Source organism: Hemicordylus capensis, chromosome 12, assembly GCF_027244095.1.
Source record: "Hemicordylus capensis ecotype Gifberg chromosome 12, rHemCap1.1.pri, whole genome shotgun sequence".
NCBI classification, from domain to species: Eukaryota; Metazoa; Chordata; class Lepidosauria; order Squamata; family Cordylidae; genus Hemicordylus; species Hemicordylus capensis.
The window spans coordinates 11,088,947-11,108,547 of NC_069668.1; the positions used below are offsets into that span (position 1 = coordinate 11,088,947).

The 19,601-nt window shown below is 46.2% G+C and overlaps 2 long non-coding RNA genes across 2 annotated transcripts; both read left to right on the forward strand.

Annotated features, from left to right (window-relative positions):
• The first annotated feature begins 1,037 nt into the window (after positions 1-1,037).
• Positions 1,038-9,363, forward strand: LOC128335834 (uncharacterized). Its single transcript, XR_008311729.1, has 7 exons — positions 1,038-2,829; positions 3,302-3,829; positions 4,718-5,703; positions 6,112-6,460; positions 6,870-7,703; positions 8,112-8,460; positions 8,870-9,363. It is a non-coding gene; the product is annotated as an uncharacterized LOC128335834 (long non-coding RNA).
• Positions 9,364-9,365: 2 nt separating this feature from the next.
• LOC128335835 (uncharacterized) lies at positions 9,366-11,246 on the forward strand. The gene is made up of 3 exons (XR_008311730.1): positions 9,366-9,685; positions 10,095-10,441; positions 10,850-11,246. It is a non-coding gene; the product is annotated as an uncharacterized LOC128335835 (long non-coding RNA).
• The last annotated feature ends 8,355 nt before the right edge of the window (positions 11,247-19,601 follow it).

Here is a 19,601-nt window from a genome sequence, read left to right on the forward strand (position 1 = left end):
CCCTACTACCCCAAGACCAGCTCTCTGCCTTTTGATTGATCAAGTGCCATCAAGTCGGTGTGGACTCTTAGCGACCACACAGTTAGATTCTCTCCAGGATGATCAACTTGGTCTTTAAGGGGTCTCAGTGGGGCATTCACTGCTGTCGTAAGCATGTCCACCCACCTTGCTGTTGGTGTCTTTTCAGAGACTCCTTTTTGGTGTAGGAGTCTCTGCACTCATCTCTTCTCCCACGTAACCTTTTTTTGCCTTTGCATAGCAAACAAAGGGCAGGTCTCCTCTAAGACAGTTGGTGGTTTTCTCTGCTTGGGATAGCAACACTCAAAACGTGTGGGTTAGCCTGTAATATGTTTGAGTCTGCACACCTTGAACTCTCTGATCTGTTGGCATTAACTTGCTGCTCCAAAATGGATGCACCCAAAATGGGTGTCGGTCTAGGGATCCTCAGTATCCTGGTTACTGCCCTCTTGGGGACACCGCTGTCAGTTGCAGCAATAGGTTTGTGGTGTGTCTCACCCCACACACCCCTCAACATCTGCCATCAATCCAACACTTATGGTTTAAGTGTGTATGCCCCTTTAATGCATTAAGCTCAAAACGGTGTGCAAAACACTGATCTTCCTTCCTCTCTGCCACACACACTGCCAGGCCCATTACGGGCTTCTCTTTGCAAGATACTGGAGTGCTGCTCGGCGATCAAAAACCCAAAGCAGGCTTCAGGGCCAGCCACTGGGCATGCGTTCGGGTGCTTGGTCGCCCGGGCGATCGGGAACCCCACCGAGGCTTCAGGGCAGGGCACTGAGCATGCGCAGCCTGTAGGGCCGGCGACACCAAGGCGAAAAGCTGGCTCTGGGATTTGGGCGGGCTTCCCGCGTTCCTCCTCCTGCCCCCGCCCTCTCCCGGTAGGCCAGCCCGCTTCCCTGATTGGCTGGCTGGATGAGCGGTGGCAGGGCTGATTGGCTGGGCGTTTGACAGCTGGCTCCGCCTCCCGCAGCTGAAGCGAAGCGCCTTTTTTGAACTAGGATAGGAAACATAATTTCTGAGGCGGCGACCGAGGGGGCAAGGAGGTCGCTACACTTGCGGCCAGCCACCATGGGGCTTGCTCTTTAAATAACAGCCTCTGAGGCACTGGCAGGAGCTGGGGGGCTTCCAGCCCCACGGCCACCTCGCCACTGAAAAAAGCTGAGGGAAAACTGGCTCAAAAGACGAGCCTCTCAGAGAGGAGAGAGACACTGCTGTGAGGGGCGACAGGACCCTCTTGCCGTGGAAACCTGTTTAGAAAATGTTATATTTAAAGTCTCTGAGGGGAAACAAGAGTTTCTCAGTGAGAAGCTGCTTAGGCTTCCCCTTGCCAACAAAGAGGAATAAACGTCTCTGAGGGGAAACTCCCTGCCAAATTATATATTATATATCTGAGGGGAGACAAGAGTTACTCAGTGGGAAGCTCACCTCTTTCTGCTTTGGCTTCAGCTTGCCAAAAAAAGGAGGGGAAAGCCCTTTCTAAGGGGAAAGGGGGATTCAAAGTGTGGAGTGTATCTCTTTTATTTTTTGGCAGATGAAGCCAAAGTAAAGTCTCTGAGGGAAACAGTTTCTCAATGGGGAGTTCACCTCTCTGCTTTAGCTTCATTTTGCCAAAGAAAGAAAGGGAGGGGGGAGTCTCTCAGGTGACTTTCCTTCTCTTTTGTTAAAAAAAATTATCTGAGGAAAAGGCAATCTCCAAGACAGTGCAAAAAAGGGCTATGTGCCCAGCCTTGGCCACTACCTCACAAAAGATTTTCTGAGGAAAGGCTGTCTCTCAGACAGTCAAGGGCTACAGGCCCAGCCTCAGGACAAGTCCCTTTTCCACAGGAAAAGGAGGAAGCCGCTTGAGAAATGCTATGCTGCCAGGACAAGGCTTTTTAAAAGAATAGTTTCTGGGAGAATGGCAGGAGTGGGGGTTTCAAGCCTGCCAACTTGGCCTTTACCTCTGTCTCACCTAAGAAGTGTCTGAGCCTGAGGGGGAACAGGGTCTATAAGGGAGGCATTCATCTCTGCTTCGATTTCAACCTGTAAAAAAAAAAAAAAAGGTTGAGAGGAAACTAGTTTCTAAGTGGGGAGTTAATTTCTCTACTTGGGCTACATCTTGCCAAAAAGGGGTTTCTGAGGAGAACATAGAGTTTCTAAGGGGGGGATTCATCTCCCTGCTTTGGCTTCATCCTGCCAAACCAACTCTGAGGATGCTGCAGCCGTGCTGGCGTGAACAAAAGCCCTGCCACCTCACTGCCCACATTTACAGCATTTTGTCTGCCGAGGGCAAAGCGCAGCAGATTCATCCTGTCCTCAGAAGGCTGGGGCGCCACAGCCTTCTGCATTACAGCAAAAATCTGCCCAATATTAAAGCGTTCTTTCTCTCTGCATACAAATGTTATAAATATGCACAGCGTAGGGCAGGACTTCTGAGCACAATGGCACCAGGGCTGTGGCAGAAAACTATGAGGTCAGGGGCTGTATAAATACAGATGGGCTGGCTCTAATATTGGAAAACTCTGTTGTTCTAGGAACTGTCAGTAGAAGCTTCAGGCTTCTTTATCCCCCCCAAGAGCTTTTTGGGGCAGCATAATTTCTAAGATAGTGGCTGAATGGATTGGGACATGCTTCATGTGTGTTAGAAGCCTCAGGCTTCTGGCAGCATAATCTCTAAAAGGGTGGCTAGCTTGAATGGAACACTCTTCATGAGTGTTCCATTCTGACTCCAAGGAAGAAACAGAACTGGCGCACCTTCTTCAAGGACCTCCATGCCTGAACATTGATGTTGGAACATTTTCTCCTGCCAAGTGGCCTCTGTGGCAGGTAAGGCTGAAAGACAGGGACAGGACCAACAAAAAGACAACTCTCAGGGTGTAGGGGATGATCTAATGACCGGGCAAGGGGAGTCCTTAGCTTTGTGATTGTGTTCTATGATGAAGCTCTTCGTCAGAGGATTGAAGAACGTAAAACCAAAATGTTTGCTCAAAATTTGCCATTGATTCTCACAGGTTAATTTATTTGTAATATTTCTATACTGCCCCAAACTCTGGGTGGTTTACAATGAATATACAAATGGAAAACAAACTATAGTCCATTTCCTACAAAATCTTATATGTAATCTGTAACATTTAACTTTGCATCTGATCTGTGATGTTTTATTGTAAATCTCCTAGGACCTGAGTTTGGAGTAGTATAGAAATAGGCTGAATAAAAAAATAATCCTTAGTAACCTGCTAAAATTAAAAGACAAAGATCTGATCATTCACACACCAAAATATTTTTTCCTTTCCTCCAGATTTCAAGAAAGAACTAAAGGAGTCTTAAGAATGAATTAAAGGAAGCAACGACGCACGACAGATGCCAAACCAGGGGCTGCATAACTCAATCACAACACACTGTGAATTATTTCCAAAAGAAGCCCAAGCCTTCTTTATTCTCCTGCCAGCTTTGTCAGGCATCATAATCTCTCAAATGGTCCCTGTCCTGAATGCAACATGCTTCATGCGTGTTAGAGGAGCTTCAGGCTTCTGTATTTTCTCAGTGGCCGTGGGAGACACCATCATGCCTAAGATGGTGGCTTTTCTTGAAAGGAACATGCTTCATGCATGTTAGGAGCTTCATGCTTCTGTATTTTCTCAATGGCTGCGGGAGGCAGCACCATCCTTGGGTGTCTTGAATGGAACATGCTTCATGCATGTTCCATTTTGCCCTCTGAAGAATGGTTTGGCAAGAAGAAACAGAATTGGCACACCTTTCTCGAAGACCTCCATGCCTGGATGTTGATGTTAGAACGTTTTCTCCTCCCAAGTGGCCTCCGTGGCAGGTAGGGCTGAAAGACAGGGACAGGACCAACAAAAAGACAACTCTCAGGGTTTAGGGGATGATCTCACAGGAAAGGTGGGGGGGGGGAATCCCTGGCTATGCCAGTGCATTCTATGATGAAGCTCTTCATCAGAGGACTGAAGAATGTATAACTGAAATATTTGCTCAAGATTTATTAGCCTTGGATTATCACAAATGGGGAGAAAAAACCACGCACACACCTGTGAAGACTATCCACAAAATCTTATATGTAACATTTAGCTTTGCATTTGATTTGGGCCCTGGATACCTGAGGGACTGCCTGTTTCCAGAGGTTGCTGTATGCTTGACGGGGTCATCTGTGGAGGGGAGGGGGCTCTACTCCAGGAGTTGACAATGAGGGAGGCTTGGCTGTCGGTCATGCGGGAGAGGGTCTTCTCAGTTGTTGCCCCCAGACTCTGGAATGCTCTCCAGAGCAGTAGCCATCTGCTTCTCAGTCTCCACTGAAGTTTTTAGAAAGCATGTGAAATCTTGACGTTTTGACTAGGCTTTCATATGACTGTTCCTATTGCTACTGCTTTGTAGCTTGTATGGTTATATTGCGCTTATTTTTAAATCTTCTAATCAGTTCTGCATTTTTTAATTCTAGCTGATATTTTAATTGTGTAATTTTTGTAGTTTTGTTTAACTTTTGTGTGAACCGTCTTGACATTGTTTTAATGAAATCTAACCATATAGATTTAACAATTTTAAAAAAAATTGTGATATTTTATTGTTAATCTTCCTGGGACATAAGTTTGGGGCAGTATAGCAATAGGCTGAATAAAGAAATAATTTTTGGCAACCTGGTAAAGTTAGAAGATAAAGATGTGATCATTTCCATATCAAAATCTTTCTTCCTTACTTCCAGATTTCAAGAAAGAATTAAAGGAGTCTCAAGAACGAAGGAATGGAAGCAACGATGAATGACAGAAGCCAAACCAGGGGATGCATAACTCAAGAATCACAACACGCTGTGAATTATTCTCAAAGGAAGCCCAAGGTTCTTTTTCGCCCACTTGCTCTGTCAGGCAGCATCCATCTCTCAGATGGTCCCTGTCCTGAATGGAACATGCTTCATGCATGTTAGGAGCTTCACGCTTCTGTAGTTTCTCAATGCCTGTGGGAGGCAGCATCGTCTCTAAGATGGTGGCTGTCCGGAATGGAACATGCTTCATGCATGGTTAGGAGCTTCATGCTTCTGTAGTTCATCAATGCCTGTGGGAGGCAGCATCACCTCTAAGATGGTGGCTCTCTTGAATGGAACATGCTTCACGCTTCTGTAGTTTCTCAATGCCTGTGGGAGGCAGCATCGTCTCTAAGATGGTGGCTGTCCGGAATGGAACATGCTTCATGCATGGTTAGGAGCTTCATGCTTCTGTAGTTCATCAATGCCTGTGGGAGGCAGCATCACCTCTAAGATGGTGGCTCTCTTGAATGGAACATGCTTCACGCTTCTGTAGTTTCTCAATGCCTGTGGGAGGCAGCATCATCTCTAAGATGGTGGCTGTCCGGAATGGAACATGCTTCACGCATGTTAGGAGCTTCACGCTTCTGTAGTTTCTCAATGCCTGTGGGAGGCAGCATCATCTCTAAGATGGTGGCTCTCTTGAATGGAACATGCTTCACGCATGTTAGGAGCTTCACACTTCTGTAGTTTCTCAATGCCTGTGGGAGGCAGCATCATCCCTATGATGGTGGCTCTCTTGAATGAAACATGCTTCACGCATGTTCAATTCTGCCCTCTGAAGAATGCTTTGAGAAGAAGAAACAGAATTGGCGCACCTTCTTCAAGGACCTCCATGCCTGAACGTGGATGTGGAAACGTGTTCTCCTCCGAAGTGGCCTCTGTGGCAGGTAAGACTGAAAGAGAAGGATGGGAGGGACCAACAATAGGGAACTCTCAAGGTGTACTACAAGATGATCTCACAGGGTGGGGGAACCCTGGCTGTGCCATTGCATTCTATGATGGAGCTCTTCATTAGAAGACTGTGTATCCAAACTGTTTGCTCCAAATTTATTTGCCCTGGATTGTCACAGGATAACATAAAAAGGTGGGGGGAGTGAACATTATCAGCAAAATCTGATAAGAACATTTAACTTTGCATTTAATTTGTGCTGTTTTCTTGTAAATCTCCCATGGGACATGTGTTTGGGGTGGTATAGAAACAGGCTGAATAAAGAAATTATCATTAGCAACCTGCTAAATTTACAAAACAAAGATGTGATTATTCCCACTCCAAAATCTTTCTTCCTTTCCTCCAGATTTCAAGAAAGAACTAAAAGAATCTGAAGAAAGAACGAAAGGAAGCAACAATGCACGACAGAAGCCAAACCAGGGGCTCCATTGACAGATGTTCCCTGTCCTGAATGCAACATGCTTCATGCATGTTAGGAGCTTCAGGCTTCTATATTTTCCCAATGGCTGTGGGAGGCAGCATCATCCCTAAGATGGTGGCTGTCTTGAATGGGACATGCTTCATGCATGTTCCATTCTGCCCTCTGAAGAATGGTTTGGCAAGAAGAAACAGAATTGGCGCACCTTCTTCAAGGACCTCCATGCCTGAACGTGGATGTGGAAACGTTTTCTCCTCCAAAGTGGCCTCTGTGGCAGGTAAGACTGAAAGAGAAGGATGGGAGGGACCAACAATAGGGAACTCTCAAGGTGTACTACAAGATGATCTCACAGGGTGGGGGAATCCTGGCTGTGCCATTGCATTCTATGATGGAGCTCTTCATTAGAAGACTGTGTATCCAAACTGTTTGCTCCAAATTTATTTGGCCTGGATTGTCACAGGATAACATAAAAATGGGGGGGGGAGTGAACATTATCAGCAAAATCTGATAAGAACATTTAACTTTGCATTTAATTTGTGCTGTTTTCTTGTAAATCTCCCATGGGACATGTGTTTGGGGAGGTATAGAAACAGGCTGAATAAAGAAATTATCATTAGCAACCTGCTAAATTTACAAAACAAAGATGTGATTATTCCCAATCCAAAATCTTTCTTCCTTTCCTCCAGATTTCAAGAAAGAACTAAAAGAATCTGAAGAAAGAACGAAAGGAAGCAACAATGCACGACAGAAGCCAAACCAGGGGCTCCATTGACAGATGTTCCCTGTCCTGAATGGAACATGCTTCACGCATGTTAGGAGCTTCACGCTTCTGTAGTTTCTCAATGCCTGTGGGAGGCAGCATCATCTCTAAGATGGTGGCTGTCTTGAATGGAACATGCTTCACGCATGTTAGGAGCTTCACGCTTCTGTAGTTTCTCAATGCCTGTGGGAGGCAGCAGCATCTCTAAGATGGTGGCTCTCTTGAATGGAACAGGCTTCACGCATGTTAGGAGCTTCACGCTTCTGTAGTTTCTCAATGCCTGTGGGAGGCAGCAGCATCTCTAAGATGGTGGCTCTCTTGAATGGAACATGCTTCAAGCATGTTAGGAGCTTCACGCTTCTGTAGTTTCTCAATGCCTGTGGGAGGCAGCATCATCCCTATGATCGTGGCTCTCTTGAATGGAACATGCTTCACGCATGTTAGGAGCTTCACGCTTCTGTAGTTTCTCAATGCCTGTGGGAGGCAGCATCATCCCTATGATGGTGGCTCTCTTGAATGGAACATGCTTCACGCATGTTAGGAGCTTCACGCTTCTGTAGTTTCTCAATGCCTGTGGGAGGCAGCATCATCCCTATGATGGTGGCTTTATTGTATGCAACATGTTTCATGCATGTTCAATTCTGCCCTCTGAAGAATGCTTTGAGAAGAAGAAACAGAATTGGTGCACCTTCTTCAAGGACCTCCATGCCTGAACCTGGATGTGGAAACTTTTTCTCCTCCAAAGTGGCCTCTGTGGCAGGTAAGACTGAAAGAGAAGGATGGGAGGGACCAACAATAGGGAACTCTCAAGGTGTACTACAAGATGATCTCACAGGGGGGAGGAACCCTGGCTGTGCCATTGCATTCTATGATGGAGCTCTTCATTAGAAGACTGTGTATCCAAACTGTTTGCTCCAAATTTATTTGCCCTGGATTGTCACAGGATAACATAAAAAGGTGGGGGGAGTGAACATTATCAGCAAAATCTGATAAGAACATTTAACTTTGCATTTAATTTGTGCTGTTTTCTTGTAAATCTCCCATGGGACATGTGTTTGGGGTGGTATAGAAACAGGCTGAATAAAGAAATTATCATTAGCAACCTGCTAAATTTACAAAACAAAGATGTGATTATTCCCACTCCAAAATCTTTCTTCCTTTCCTCCAGATTTCAAGAAAGAACTAAAAGAATCTGAAGAAAGAACGAAAGGAAGCAACAATGCACGACAGAAGCCAAACCAGGGGCTCCATTGACAGATGTTCCCTGTCCTGAATGCAACATGCTTCATGCATGTTAGGAGCTTCAGGCTTCTATATTTTCCCAATGGCTGTGGGAGGCAGCATCATCCCTAAGATGGTGGCTGTCTTGAATGGGACATGCTTCATGCATGTTCCATTCTGCCCTCTGAAGAATGGTTTGGCAAGAAGAAACAGAATTGGCGCACCTTCTTCAAGGACCTCCATGCCTGAACGTGGATGTGGAAACGTTTTCTCCTCCGAAGTGGCCTCTGTGGCAGGTAAGACTGAAAGAGAAGGATGGGAGGGACCAACAATAGGGAACTCTCAAGGTGTACTACAAGATGATCTCACAGGGTGGGGGAACCCTGGCTGTGCCATTGCATTCTATGATGGAGCTCTTCATTAGAAGACTGTGTATCCAAACTGTTTGCTCCAAATTTATTTGCCCTGGATTGTCACAGGATAACATAAAAGGGGGGGGGGGAGTGAACATTATCAGCAAAATCTGATAAGAACATTTAACTTTGCATTTAATTTGTGCTGTTTTCTTGTAAATCTCCCATGGGACATGTGTTTGGGGTGGTATAGAAACAGGCTGAATAAAGAAATTATCATTAGCAACCTGCTAAATTTACAAAACAAAGATGTGATTATTCCCACTCCAAAATCTTTCTTCCTTTCCTCTAGATTTCAAGAAAGAACTAAAAGAATCTGAAGAAAGAACGAAAAGAAGCAACAATGCACGACAGAAGCCAAACCAGGGGCTCCATTGACAGTTGTTCCCTGTCCTGAATGGAACATGCTTCACGCATGTTAGGAGCTTCACGCTTCTGTAGTTTCTCAATGCCTGTGGGAGGCAGCATCATCTCTAAGATGGTGGCTGTCTTGAATGGAACATGCTTCACGCATGTTAGGAGCTTCACGCTTCTGTAGTTTCTCAATGCCTGTGGGAGGCAGCATCATCTCTAAGATGGTGGCTCTCTTGAATGGAACATGCTTCACGCTTCTGTAGTTTCTCAGTGCCTGTGGGAGGCAGCATCATCTCTAAGATGGTGGCTCTCTTGAATGGAACATGCTTCACGCATGTTAGGAGCTTCACGCTTCTGTAGTTTCTCAATGCCTGTGGGAGGCAGCATCATCCCTATGATGGTGGCTCTCTTGAATGGAACATGCTTCACGCATGTTAGGAGCTTCACGCTTCTGTAGTTTCTCAATGCCTGTGGGAGGCAGCATCATCCCTATGATGGTGGCTCTCTTGAATGGAACATGCTTCACGCATGTTAGGAGCTTCACGCTTCTGTAGTTTCTCAATGCCTGTGGGAGGCAGCATCATCCCTAAGATGGTGGCTTTATTGTATGCAACATGTTTCATGCATGTTCAATTCTGCCCTCTGAAGAATGCTTTGAGAAGAAGAAACAGAATTGGTGCACCTTCTTCAAGGACCTCCATGCCTGAACCTGGATGTGGAAACTTTTTCTCCTCCGAAGTGGCCTCTGTGGCAGGTAAGACTGAAAGAGAAGGATGGGAGGGACCAACAATAGGGAACTCTCAAGGTGTACTACAAGATGATCTCACAGGGGGGAGGAACCCTGGCTGTGCCATTGCATTCTATGATGGAGCTCTTCATTAGAAGACTGTGTATCCAAACTGTTTGCTCCAAATTTATTTGCCCTGGATTGTCACAGGATAACATAAAAATGGGGGGGGGAGTGAACATTATCAGCAAAATCTGATAAGAACATTTAACTTTGCATTTAATTTGTGCTGTTTTCTTGTAAATCTCCCATGGGACAGGTGTTTGGGGTGGTATAGAAACAGGCTGAATTAAGAAATTATCATTAGCAACCTGCTAAATTTACAAAACAAAGATGTGATTATTCCCACTCCAAAATCTTTCTTCCTTTCCTCCAGATTTCAAGAAAGAACTAAAAGAATCTGAAGAAAGAACGAAAGGAAGCAACAATGCACGACAGAAGCCAAACCAGGGGCTGCATTGATAGATGTTCCCTGTCCTGAATGCAACATGCTTCATGCATGTTAGCAGCTTCAGTTCTATATTTTCCCAATGGCTGTGGGAGGCAGCATCATCCCTAAGATGGTGGCTGTCTTGAATGGGACATGCTTCATGCATGTTCCATTCTGCCCTCTGAAGAATGGTTTGGCAAGAAGAAACAGAATTGGCGCACCTTCTTCAAGGACCTCCATGCCTGAACGTGGATGTGGAAACGTTTTCTCCTCCGAAGTGGCCTCTGTGGCAGGTAAGACTGAAAGAGAAGGATGGGAGGGACCAACAACAGGGAACTCTCAAGGTGTACTACAAGATGATCTCACAGGGTGGGGGAACCCTGGCTGTGCCATTGCATTCTATGATGGAGCTCTTCATTAGAAGACTGTGTATCCAAACTGTTTGCTCCAAATTTATTTGCCCTGGATTGTCACAGGATAACATAAAAAGGGGGGGGGAGTGAACATTATCAGCAAAATCTGATAAGAACATTTAACTTTGCATTTAATTTGTGCTGTTTTCTTGTAAATCTCCCATGGGACATGTGTTTGGGGTGGTATAGAAACAGGCTGAATAAAGAAATTATCATTAGCAACCTGCTAAATTTACAAAACAAAGATGTGATTATTCCCACTCCAAAATCTTTCTTCCTTTCCTCTAGATTTCAAGAAAGAACTAAAAGAATCTGAAGAAAGAACGAAAGGAAGCAACAATGCACGACAGAAGCCAAACCAGGGGCTCCATTGACAGTTGTTCCCTGTCCTGAATGGAACATGCTTCACGCATGTTAGGAGCTTCACGCTTCTGTAGTTTCTCAATGCCTGTGGGAGGCAGCATCATCTCTAAGATGGTGGCTGTCTTGAATGGAACATGCTTCACGCATGTTAGGAGCTTCACGCTTCTGTAGTTTCTCAATGCCTGTGGGAGGCAGCATCATCTCTAAGATGGTGGCTCTCTTGAATGGAACATGCTTCACGCATGTTAGGAGCTTCACGCTTCTGTAGTTTCTCAATGCCTGTGGGAGGCAGCATCATCCCTATGATGGTGGCTCTCTTGAATGGAACATGCTTCACGCATGTTAGGAGCTTCACGCTTCTGTAGTTTCTCAATGCCTGTGGGAGGCAGCATCATCTCTAAGATGGTGGCTCTCTTGAATGGAACATGCTTCACGCATGTTAGGAGCTTCACGCTTCTGTAGTTTCTCAATGCCTGTGGGAGGCAGCATCATCTCTAAGATGGTGGCTCTCTTGAATGGAACATGCTTCACGCATGTTAGGAGCTTCACGCTTCTGTAGTTTCTCAATGCCTGTGGGAGGCAGCATCATCCCTATGATGGTGGCTCTCTTGAATGGAACATGCTTCACGCATGTTAGGAGCTTCACGCTTCTGTAGTTTCTCAATGCCTGTGGGAGGCAGCATCATCCCTATGATGGTGGCTCTCTTGAATGGAACATGCTTCACGCATGTTAGGAGCTTCACGCTTCTGTAGTTTCTCAATGCCTGTGGGAGGCAGCATCATCCCTAAGATGGTGGCTGTCTTGAATGGAACATGCTTCACGCATGTTAGGAGCTTCACGCTTCTGTAGTTTCTCAATGCCTGTGGGAGGCAGCATCATCCCTATGATGGTGGCTCTCTTGAATGGAACATGCTTCACGCATGTTAGGAGCTTCACGCTTCTGTAGTTTCTCAATGCCTGTGGGAGGCAGCATCATCCCTATGATGGTGGCTCTCTTGAATGGAACATGCTTCACGCATGTTAGGAGCTTCACGCTTCTGTAGTTTCTCAGTGCCTGTGGGAGGCAGCATCATCCCTATGATGGTGGCTTTATTGTATGCAACATGTTTCACGCATGTTCAATTCTGCCCTCTGAAGAATGCTTTGAGAAGAAGAAACAGAATTGGTGCACCTTCTTCAAGGACCTCCATGCCTGAACCTGGATGTGGAAACGTTTTCTCCTCCGAAGTGGCCTCTGTAGCAGGTAAGACTGAAAGAGAAGGATGGGAGGGACCAACAATAGGGAACTCTCAAGGTGTACTACAAGATGATCTCACAGGGTGGGGGAACCCTGGCTGTGCCATTGCATTCTATGATGGAGCTCTTCATTAGAAGACTGTGTATCCAAACTGTTTGCTCCAAATTTATTTGCCCTGGATTGTCACAGGATAACATAAAAAGGTGGGGGGAGTGAACATTATCAGCAAAATCTGATAAGAACATTTAACTTTGCATTTAATTTGTGCTGTTTTCTTGTAAATCTCCCATGGGAAATGAGTTTGGGGTGGTATAGAAACAGGCTGAATAAAGAAATTATCATTAGCAACCTGCTAAATTTACAAGACAAAGATGTGATCATTCCCACTCCAAAATCTTTCTTCCTTTCCTCCAGATTTCAAGAAAGAACAAAAGGAAGCAACAATGCATGACAGAAGCCAAACCAGGAGCTGCATTGATAGATGGCCCCTGTCCTGAATGCAACATGCTTCATGCGTGTTAGGAGCTTCAGGCTTCTGTATTTTCCCAATGCCTGTGGGAGGCAGCATCATCCCTAAGATGGTGGCTCTCTTGAATGGAACATGCTTCATGCATGTTCCATTCTGCCCTCTGAAGAATGGTTTGGCAAGAAGAAACAGAACTGGCGCACCTTCTTCAAGGACCTCCATGCCTGAACGTGGATGTGGAAACGTTTTCTCCTCCGAAGTGGCCACTGTGGCAGGTAAGACTGAAAGGGAAGGATGGGAGGGACCAATAAAAATATATATATGTCAACGAGGGCTGTATTAACTCCTATTTGAATGTTCTTACTTGCTTATAAAGATCTTGAATATACAGTTTCAAGTGCTCTATTTAAATTTGTCTCCCTAGCAGATGTTCCTCTTGAGTTTTGTGCAGGCCTATTGAAAAGTGATCTTACTAAACAAATGCAGGGACGCAGGAGCTGAGGTCCTGCGGTCAGGGTGAAGTGCTGGCAACCTCTCCCCTGTAGCTGACACAGTGAGGCAGGGACGCAGGAGCTGAGGTCCTGCGGTCAGGGTGATGTGCTGGCAACCTCTCCCCTGTAGCTGACACAGTGAGGCAGGGACGCAGGAGCTGAGGTCCTGCGGTCAGGGTGATGTGCTGGCAACCTCTCCCCTGTAGCTGACACAGTGAGGCAGGGACGCAGGAGCTGAGGTCCTGCGGTCAGGGTGATGTGCTGGCAACCTCTCCCCTGTAGCTGACACAGTGAGGCAGGGACGCAGGAGCTGAGGTCCTGCGGTCAGGGTGAAGTGCTGGCAACCTCTCCCCTGTAGCTGACACAGTGAGGCAGGGACGCAGGAGCTGAGGTCCTGCGGTCAGGGTGAAGTGCTGGCAACCTCTCCCCTGTAGCTGACACACTGAGGCAGGGACGCAGGAGCTGAGGTCCTGCGGTCAGGGTGATGTGCTGGCAACCTCTCCCCTGTAGCTGACACAGTGAGGCAGGGACGCAGGAGCTGAGGTCCTGCGGTCAGGGTGATGTGCTGGCAACCTCTCCCCTGTAGCTGACACAGTGAGGAAGGGACGCAGGAGCTGAGGTCCTGTGGTCAGGGTGAAGTGCTGGCAACCTCTCCCCTGTAGCTTCAATATAAATATGAAAGCTTTCTGCAATATTTATTCATCATATTTATATACTGCCTGATACATGCACGCAATCCAAAAATACAACAAACATAAAACAAAACAATTAAAATACTTTCACAGAATGAAAACAATTACAGAGTGTAACATTAGTTTGAACTCAAAGCCTGAGAACAAGTGTGTAAGTAAGTGAGAAGTTTATTGTTTTGACCACTGGCCATCGTATGACATAATGCAGCATAACATAAAACATAACATAAGAGGAACAAAAAGGAAACACTCAGCATACCATGAAGTTACTTCAACAGTCTAGTTAAACTGAAACCAACTCTATAATGTAGGATAGAGCATGGCAGCCATAAATTACTCTGATTTTTAAAAAAAGTAAGGTAAAGGTGGCAATTTGTCTTATGACATATGGAAACACATATTCTTATAATAAATGGAGGCTTGAGAAAAAGGAAGGGAATTACCAGTTGGGAAAGGCTTGTTCTCTGTCTACTCTGGAGGGGCTATCCCTCCCAAGGCTTTTATAGGCTTGGTAGCTAATTTACAGAGTCCTCCTGCCTCTCTGGAACCACGAGATGATAACCCACACGAGATGTCTTCCACAACAGCAGCTAGAAGAAGCCTTCAAGGTAAGTGCTCCTTTCTTATAATAATGGCACCAAAGTGAGGACTTTGAAGTCTCCTGTTCAAGGAGCTGATCTCCAATATTTTCTCTGCTTCAAGATCTAAGAAGTTTGGTCCATTGATTCTCACCCAAACATGTGAATAAACAGGTGTGTCTTAAGGGTCTTTTAAAAAGCAATCCGATGGAGAAGCTCTTATTTTTGACAGCAACTAATATGAAGAAAGAAGGCGAAGAATGATGAAAAGATTCTCTGCAAGGCGCAGCTGATGGGCAGTTTCATCCCTTATTTGCTTTAAATTTGTACTGTATGTGTTTCTTTTATTTGGGCAATCTGTGCATTTAATACTTCTGAAAAACATTTGCGTGGAACTCGGGTTGTTCTTTTTGTAATGTGTTTTAGATGTTTGAAAAATTATGGTTGTAATAAAATACTCATTTCACCCCATCTCGTACCAACTTTGTTTCATTTTAACTTCATTGAAATATTTCATTTCACCCCATCTCATATAAACACCCCATCTCGTTGATAAACATCTCTTGAACCCTATGATTTTGAAGTGCCACTCTCTTGGATAGGATGTAAATAGGATGTTTCCCTATTCCTTGGAAACCTGTGGTAAATCCTAAATACAAGTCCCTGGGGCTGCTCAAAGAGAGCAGTACATGACCGTTGGTGCCCACCATAGGGCAGTAAGAATTGGGCTGGTTTTTAAAATGGAGGCCCCATTGGTTAAAGAGTAGCACGTGTCGTATGGCTGACCTGAGAGAAACTGAGTTCATGTGAAGTGCTTGACAATAAGCGCTCCGCTCTTCCGTTTCTGGTTCCTCCATTAATGCCAGGGACCAGCACCTTTTAGATCCCACCCCCTGTTCCTGGGTCCAAGTGTCAACAGAGCACCTGCTTTGCACGCAGAAGATGCCAGGTTCAACTCCTGGCACCTCCAGTTTAAATGGGTCTCAGGTAGCAGAGGGTGGGAAAGATTGGGGATCTTGAGGAATGGTTGCTCGTCAGCAACAAGACCTTTTCCCAGTAAGCTGGTGTGGGGACAATACTGTGCTGGGAAGGCCAGTATCCTCACAGTTGCTGGAATAATTTAATTAGGAGGGGGACTTGCTTCACAGACAGAAGCTTCTCGTCTCCATGGCTGGGGGGTGGGGAACTGAAAGACAGAAGCAACTCTAAGCTAGAAAGAGAGAGAAAAGTCATGGGGTGGTTGTTCTAAGTCCTGTGAAACTTAAACCTACACCTGGGCTGCACAACTTTGGCCCTCCCGCTGTTCTTGGATGACAGTTTCCATTATCCCCGGCCACAGTGACAAATAGTCAGGGATTATGGGAATGGTCTAACATCTGTGGAGATCTGTGCAGCCTTGCTCTACTGACTTCTCTTTAAAAGTTACCATTTTATCAGTTTTGCATCTGGAATAGTAGCTACACTTCTCTTGAAAAGCCAGGCAGAAAGAGCTGATTCTAACTGCTATAAAGTAGTGAAAGAATCTGCTGAACATGCCGAAGGTCCCAGGTTCAATTCCTGACACTGCCAAGGCGTATTTCACACAGCAGGATTTACTGTGAGTTTACTTCAAGGCTTTACTATGAGTTCGAAGTTGCCCCCCAAAACAGACACAAAAAGCGGATGTTTTACCCTGCATATGAATCGGGCTACACTGTAACGGGAAATGACTGGCCTAGCAAGCATGAGGTTGCTGGTTCAAATTCAAATCCCCGCTGATATGTTTCCCAGACTCGGAAACACCTATGTCGGGCAGCAGCCGAAAGGCATCCTTTCACATTGTGTGGGAGGAGGCAATGGTAAACCTCTCCTGTATCCTACCAAAAGACAACCACAGGGCTCTGTGGTCGCCAAGAGTATTATGTCGAGTGCTCCCTGATAGCTCGCAAGGATTTGGGGGGTAAATCCGGCCGATATGTGAACACCCCCCCTCCATTCCAGACGAGATGCAAGCTAAAAGCCTTGTTTGCAAAAGCCCAGGTAACCTAAGACCCTGGAGAGCTGCTGCCAGTCAAAGCTGGCAATACTGAGCTAGATGCACCAATGGCCTGAATCCCTGAAGACTTCTGACTTCCCTCCTTTTAGAGAACTGTCCATTCTATACCCACCCTCTGTTTCCTGTCCTTCAACCACTTACCGATCCACACGTGAACCTGTCCCCCTTATCCCTTGACTGCTAAGTTTACTCAAGAGCCTTTAGTGGGGAACTTTGTCAGAAGCTTCTTGGAAGTCCATGTATACGAACGATGTCAACCGGATCACCTTTATTCAAATACAAAGGTAATGCCAACCTTGGCAGCTGGCAAAGATTTGTCTCAAGCCCTGGAGAGCCACTGCCAGGCAGTGTAGACAGTAGTAAGCTAGATGTACCAGTGATCTGACTTGGTATAAGGCAGTTTCCTTTAGCCAATGTAAAGCAGACCGCCGTTTTGAGGATGGGGCTGTAGCTCCGTGATAGAGCATCTGCTTTTCCATGCAGAAGGTTCCAGCTTCGATCTTTGGCAGCATCTGCAGAAAGAGCTGAGGAGGCTCTGGGAAAGAATCCTGCCTGGAACCTTGAAGAGCTGCTGCCAGTCAGTGTAGAGTAGACAGTACTAAGCTAGATGGACCAAGGGTCTGACTCAGCCTTCCCAAGGCACGCCTAGTCCTCTCAGGTTGGGGTGGAGCTGAACTCCTCCTTAGGGCAGCGGCCCACGCTATCCCACACTGCTTGCACAATCTCTGAAATGGTCTGCAAGGGTGCAGAAGCAGCCGTCTCTTTCCCTCCTCGCCTTGCCCCTGCATTGGGGCGTGTGTGTGTCTCTCTCTGTGTGAAGCTGAAAGTGCTGGCCGGATGCCAGTTTTGATTCTGAGCAGCGCAGGGAGAGAGAAAAGGAATGGCACTTCTGACTTGAAGCATGGTGGGGAGGGGCCCAGTGGTGTCAAAGCAAAGCCCACAGAAACCGACACTTGAGCTGAGCTGGGGGAAGGACGGAGTAGCTGAAGGCTCACTTATTTCGGTTCCTTGCTGCACCTACGGATTCCACTGTGAGGGGAAGCCCCAAACTGCAGAGACCTGGGTGTCTGACGTGCCCTTTTCTTTATCTTTTGGATCCAGTACCATCTCACAGGGGTTTTTGACAAGCTCTGCATCCCTGGAGGTGGAAGAGAGGCGACAGCATTGTTGCACTGACAGTTTTCTGAGTGGGATCACCCCTCCTTTATCCCTAACCCCAAACAAATAGGGACAAATGGCAACCATTTTTGCACAGAGGAAAGAGAGTAACAATGAACAAATGGCTGTGCTCTCTCCATGGAGTCATTTTTGGAGGGCATTCCTGCCCGTTTTAATTCCCATTCCTTGACAACGTCGGTAACATTTTAATAGTTCTCGTGTTTTTCAAACTTTAAGAAGCTTTTAAGACATCACACCAAATGTGGCCAGTTCAGACCACGATGGTCAGGACAAGGAAAGCAAGAGAACACACAGAAAATTGAAATTCTTACAATCCAATTGCCTCTTTTCCGTCTCTAGGCCAGTGTTCCCTCTAGGGCGTGCACATGTGAGCCTGCTCACACATTTTTTTGATGTCCGCTCAGTTAATTTTAGATCCTGCTCAGACTGAATCAGGAAGGTCCTACTCTGAATTCACATGTGCACACACTGTCTTGATACTGCCACCCAGAACAAAACTCATTCTGTACACACAAGGAAAAAAAGTTAGGGAGAACACAGCTATAGAGGGGTAAAGGTAAAGTGTGCCGTCAAGTTGATTTCGACTCCTGATGCCCACAGAGCCCTGTGGTTGTCTTTGGGTAGAATACAGGAGGGGTTTCCAATGGCCTCTTCCCGCACAGTATGAGCTGATGCCTTTCAGCATCTTCCGATATCACCGCTGCTCGATAAAGGACCAGCAGGGATTTGAACTGGCAACCTTCTGCTTGTTAGTCAATCTTTAAAAAAAAAAAAAAAATCTTGTCAAAAATCATTGTGAGGATTTGTTCCCCCACTTCCGCCCCATGGCACTGACTGCCCCCGCGGAATCAGGGAATAATGTGTTAAGGGGCCTAGCAGGGAGAGAAGAGGGTTGCTTTCTGGCATGAGGTCACAGTGGAAACGCTTACCCCTGTAGCATTTATAGGGCTTACAAAAGCTCGTGATGTGAATGACTAGCTGAGTTTCTCAAGACGAGGCTGTCTCAGCTCAAGTGGGCACGTGCTTTAGCTGCAGAAGGAAGCTGGTCACAAACTAAGCCTCAAGACGGCTGGAAGGAAAATGCTGAGAGCCCTTGATCCTCAGGAGGCGACCGGTGGACTCCACGAAAGGGTGCCATCCAGCCCACCGAACCCTTGCCTCTTCCAGTGTGACTCTGGGAATGTCTTAGAAAGGAAGGTGCCCACGGGTCCATCAAGTTCATGATTGTTTTACACTGACTGGGAGCAGCCCTCCAAGGTTTCAAGCAGGAGACTTTCCCACCCTTACCTGGAGATGTTGCCCGGGATTGAACCTCGGTCCTTCTGTTCTGCATGCAGACCAGATGCTCTTCCACCGAGTTATGGCCCCATCACTTGGCAGAGGAAGAACTTGAAACCAAGCCTTCCGGCCCCATGGGAATATGTTAAGGAAAAAGAAAATCCCTGAGTCCAGAGAGCTGTGTGTGATGAGATATAAGTTAGGCTCTAGATGTTCTCTTTGTCTCCACTCCTAGGAAGTGGAATAGCAGAGAAAGGGATAAAACTTCAGGGGGTACCTAATAATGCATGCTGTGCTGGTTTTTAACAGGAAAAGGCAGGAAATAAAGCAATAACACAACTCCAGGGGATGGGATACCTAAAAATGCATGCTGTGCCTGTTTTGATCTGAAAAAGGCAGGAGACAAAGCAATATAATACCTGTGCTACCTGGAAAACCTGCTGAGCTTGTATTGCTAACCTCTAAAAGCCAGGAATCTTCAACCAACCCCCACACAGCACCTCTCCAGAGGCTGTTGCTGGTGTCTGTCTTGTGTTGCTTTTTAGATTGTGAACCCTTTAGGAACAAACAAACAAAACCAACCACCTCCTTCTCCTTTGTAAACAATTTCAAGAACATTTTGGTTGAAAAACAAACAGTAATAGTCAACGTTAAAAAAGTGAGAGCCTCCCATTTGCTGTGCTGGCACAAGGAGGCCAGACTGCTGCATCCAAACTTCCT